This window comes from Gopherus evgoodei, unplaced genomic scaffold, assembly GCF_007399415.2.
Source record: "Gopherus evgoodei ecotype Sinaloan lineage unplaced genomic scaffold, rGopEvg1_v1.p scaffold_117_arrow_ctg1, whole genome shotgun sequence".
NCBI lineage: Eukaryota > Metazoa > Chordata > Testudines > Testudinidae > Gopherus > Gopherus evgoodei.
Window position 1 is genome coordinate 32,472 of NW_022059780.1, and position 5,202 is coordinate 37,673.

At 49.0% G+C, this 5,202-nt stretch overlaps 1 non-coding gene across 1 annotated transcript; it reads right to left on the bottom strand.

Moving 5' to 3' along the window:
• Positions 1-4,882: 4,882 nt before the first annotated feature.
• Positions 4,883-4,955, bottom strand: TRNAR-UCU. Its single transcript has one exon. It is a non-coding gene; the product is annotated as a tRNA-Arg (tRNA).
• Between the last annotated feature and the right edge of the window lie 247 nt (positions 4,956-5,202).

The window sequence follows — 5,202 nt, forward strand, 5'->3', positions numbered from 1 at the left end:
ACTAAACTGAGGAGAAGGACACCCCAACATTAGTAGGGAGAGGAAATACAAAAAGGGAAGAGGGGAGAAACCCCTACTGAACATGCATTACACCTAGCGACGGCGGCAGAACAGATTATCGACTATACAACCCAAGAAGGGGATCTGCATGTTGCTGTAGACAGATCAATGAAAAGCTCCACTCAATTCACAGCTGCCAGCAAAAAAGATAACATCATGTTAGGATTCATAAGGAATGTGCAGGAGAATAACACCGAACATTTGTATACAAACCAAGGGGGAAGCCTCCAGTACTCTGAGACCCCTCTGCCTACTATTGCGCTGCACACAGGATATTTTATATCTATCTTTGAGAACTGGGGAAGAAATGGGTCTAAAAAGAAACATTTGCTAATGAGAGAAAACCACCCGAATATGAAGAGATTTTATATTAAGTGAGAGTAATTGGACAGTGGAAGTTCAATAAACAGACAGTAATAATTCCCCCTCACACACACACACACACACACACACACACACACACACACACACACACACACACACACACACACACACACCATTCACATGGCAGCAGGGAGCCCTTTGAGGAGGTGCTTTAAGAGGGTATGTGAGGGGAGTGTGGAGCAGGAAAACTTCCTGGCAGTGGGGAGCAGGCAGAAGCAGGGGCAGGCAGGTGACTGGCAGTTGGGGGTAGCAGTAGCCAGGACTGCATAACCTTGTGCTGGACAGTCTCCACTGCGGACTTTTTCCTCCTGTCCCCTTCCTTGCCAGCAGAGAATGGCCACCCCAGCCCACCCCAGAGGCAGCTGTGTCTCAGGGCTCTGCAAACTGCACCCATTAAGCCCTTCTCCTTTGGGGAACGATTCAGGACAATTTCCCAAAGAAAGGAAGAAAATTTGCTGCAGGTCAAACGGGTGTGAAAATATCCCAAATCTGAGATTGTTAAATTAACATTGGAGAATTAAAGAGAAAATGGGGCAAAATCTGAAAAGGAGACTAGAGAAAGTGTCAATAATTGCTCCACCAGCACCGACCCCTCATGGAGCCCTTGCTGCTTTTACAGCTGAGAGGAAACTTCCTCTCTCTGATGCCTGGCCATGGTGGAACTGGTGACCCAGTGAAGCTGACTTGAGGCTGATGCAAGGTAAGCAAAGCTGAACCAGCTGCCCAGGGTACGGGGTTGGAAGTCAGAATGGGGGGTGGGCCTGGGTTCCCCTACATCAGTGGTTCTCAACCAGGGGTACGTGTACCCCTGAGGGGACGCAGAGAACTTCCATCAACACATCTAGTTAATTGCCTCATTTTACCACAGGCTACAGAAAAAGCCCCAGCAAAGTCTGTACGAACTGACATCCCCGCACAGAGTGACTCGTACACATGGCTCTGTGCCCCAGGCACTGACAGGGGAGCGCAGGGCTCACACCCCTGGGGTGTATGGATAATTCTCAGGTACAAGGAGACGGTTGCCAGCCACGCGCAGTCCCCGGGCGTGGGGACAGGCAGCTGTTTCCAGATCGGACACTCGGGGCCCACAAGTGACCTGCTGCCTGACACCAGCTCCTGGACTTGCCTCATGGGTCCATATCCCCTCATCATCCCCCCACTCTACCTCCAATCTCCCCTTCCCTCCCCGAGGGAGAACCCAGGAGTCCTGGCTCCCAGCCCTGCCCACCCCCGTGTTTCCATAGGGCTCCACCCAACGGCTCCCCCCCCGAGTGGGGCAGCCCCGCGGGGCACATCGGGGCGGCACAGACGAGGCCAGGGGGGAAGCAGGCGCCCGGCAGCCCCCACCGCACTGGGGGGCGCCGCGCTGCGGGGGGCGGGGCCAGGCCGAGACCAGGGGATTTAACGGAGAGGGCAGAAGTTTCAGGAGATTGCTGAGAATGATCCTCTGCCTGACTGTCTCTGCCTCCCTTTCTCTTGTGTAGCTACCTACCAGGGCCACCATTAGAAAGTCCTCAGGTCTCACCCAGAGGTATTGGAGATAGTGCAAGATTTCCCTGATGTACGATTGCTGCATCTCAGGTATCTGAAGGAGACTGTATCCCGGATACCAGTGACAGAAAAGGATGTAGGGTCCTAGTGAAGAAATAACAGAACATGAGCTCCCAGTGCCGGGTGTGGCAACACAGGCTAATGCCAACCTTGGATGTACAAACAGAGGAGCAGTGAGTAGGAGGGGGGACTAAATCGTACTGTTGTATATGGCACTGGTGAGACACAGACTGGAATCCTGTGTCCAGTTCTGATGTCCACAGAAATTGGAAAGGGAGCAGAACTGAGCCACAACAGTGATCTGATGGCTAGAATAAAAGCTTTCCGGTGAGAGATTTAAGCATGGATCTATCAACCCCTCCAGTCGATTTTGTGCCTGTATTTGGGGATAAGCCAGATGGTGAAGTCATATCATATGATGCTGCTCTTTACATTCCACTAGTATCTCTGGAGGGTGTGAAACAGGAGCAACTAACGTTATAGACTGTAAAATCAGCAGGTCCAGATCACTTGAATCCAAGAGTTTGAAAAGAGCAGGCAGAGAAGCTCACTGGACTGTAAATGTTGATTCTCAATAAGCCTTGGAAAACCGAGGAAGTTTCAGAAGACTGGAGGAAAACTAACGTTGTGCCAGTATTTGAAATGAGTAAATAGAAGGTTCAAGGTAATTATAGGCCAATCAGTCTCACACCAATCTCTGGTAAGATAGTGGAGTGACTAAGGAACTCCATTAATAAAAAATTAAAGGAGGGTAATATAATTAATGCCAGTCACCATTGAGAATACAATCAGAATAATGAAAATTTTTTTATGGAAAATAGATCCTGTCCAGTGTGGCTGATAAAGGGATTAGTGTTGATATAAGACTTAGATTTTTGTAAGATGTTTGACGTGGTAGAACACAAAATTTGGTGAAAAAACTAGAGCGATACAAACTGAACATGGCACACATTAAATGGATTAAAAGCTGGGTAAGTGATGGGTTTCCAAATAGAATTGTAAACAGGGGATTGACACCAAGTGGTGTGTTTCTAGAGGTGTTTATAAAAATATATAATAACTTACAGACAAGTAATGTTCCTAATGACACAGGTGTGCCTGTTTCTCCTGGCACCTTTTTTTCCAGCTGAGGACATATGTTAGAAAGACTCAACCTGATCTCACCTTCAATTTTCAGCCGTTCAGCCAGCTCAGAGTGCAGGCAGGGAGTACCTAGGGACTGTGTGCAGGCAGGATGGAGCTCAGGGTGCAGGCAGGGAGTACCCAGGGGCTGTGTGTGGGCAGGATGGAGCTCAGGATGCAGGCAGGGAGTACCCAGGGGCTGTGTGCAGGCAGGGAAGAGGGTGGCAAGAGGCTACTCCAGAGATATACAGAAGAAGCCTCGTACTGCCCACAGTCCTTGCACCTAGGGCGACCTGCGGGACAATGAGCCGCTAGGACACCAAACAGATCCATGTCCATGGGGGATGTGACAGGCTACTTCCATGAACACAAAGCAGCAAACCCCACAATGGCCCCAGCTCCCCATGACACGGAGGGCGAGCGCTAGCAGGGGAAGGCAGGGCACACAGGGCTGGTTGGGAGTGCTCTTTAGTTTGCCAGCGTGAACAGCGGGGAGATGGCAGGCAGCTGGCAAAGCGGAGCCCAGGGGCAGCTGTTAGGATGTGGATTTTCACACCTGTCTGGAAAGGCCTAGACATTAACAATGTAGGTAGATGATTCTCATGTAGCTAGTCACAGAGGTAGGAAAGAAAATCACAATCACTGTTTGCCGGTGTAAGGGCTTCGCTTACTGGGACAGTCTGAGGCCCTGCTCTTTGGCTACGCCACAGGGGCAGCCATAGGCTGGGAAGCGAATGGTCACGTCCTCACCAGTCCCAGTGAAATAAGGTGCTACTGGGCTGTTGGGAATACAGTCCTGTCCTGACAATGCCCAGCACCACCAGGTAAAGATAGTTAAAGAAAACTTAGTTTGGTAGCATCCTGTCTGGCAAGAACTCACCTATCAATAGCAGGGATGTGACATCCTCATTTCTGTGTTGTTCTAGCACTGTAGTCCCCACTTCCCTAGTGTTTGTCTGTATAATTGCTGTCTGGGTCTGCAATTGTTTCTGTCTGCTGTAGAATTAATTTTGTTGGGTGTAAACCAATTAGGTGGTGTGTATAATTGATTAGATAATCATGTTACAATATGTTAGGATTGGTTAGTTAAATTTCAGTAAAATGATTGGTTAAGGTATAGCTAAGCAGAACTCAAGTTTTATTATATAGTCTGCAGTCAGTCAGGAAGTAAGGGGGGTGGAATTGGCATCATGTTTCGCTAAGGGAGAGGAATGGGAACAGGGGCACAGGCAGGGCTCTGTGGCGTCAGAGCTGGGAAGGGGACACTGAGGAAGGAAATTGGAATCATTGCTTGCTGGAAGTTCAACCCAATAAACATCTAATTGTTTGCACCTTCGGACTTTGGTTATTGCTGCTCTCTGTTCACATGAGAAGAATCAGGGAATGGGAGGGTGAGGGGATGAGCCCTCTAACACTAACTAACATCTAACACACATTTGAACCTCGTCTTTTCACACCGTTGCTCATTTTCAGGTTCTGCTTTGTCTCCAGACAGATCCGTTCTCTTTCAGGATGGCCTTGCTCTTCCTGTCTGTTTCGCTCATGGATGTTTTGGAGTAAGCACTCCCCTTCCCTCTATTCTCAGGCAAACACTGGTATGAACTGTTTGCTACTGCTGGGATTAGAAAGCATTTGTGGAGTGGAAGATGCCATTTCTGGGGGATTGTTCCCAAGCTGCAGTACTTTGTGTTCAAACATCTTCCAGCTTCCTTGGTGAAAATAAGACCAAGATTTCCATGCAATGTGGAGGAAGAAGGTAGTTGTTCACCCCAGATGGGACTTGAACCCACAATCTCTGACTTAGAAAGCCATTGCCTTATCCATTAGGCCACTGGGGCCCCAAAGGCCAACTGAAAAAGGGATGGATATTCCTTCTCATAAGCGCACATTCCTCACATTCACTCAGAAGCCAAATACCCCATTTAATCACCTTACAGAAATGTCTGCATCTGCTAGCAGCGAGGCAACTGGGTAGGTTGCTGACAGAGCTGAGCATCACCTTTCTACCAGCCATTTTTAGAGAAGAACCCCATCCTAGAGTCACCCCTCCCTCCTTCAGCACATCCACATCTGTGGTTCTGAGTG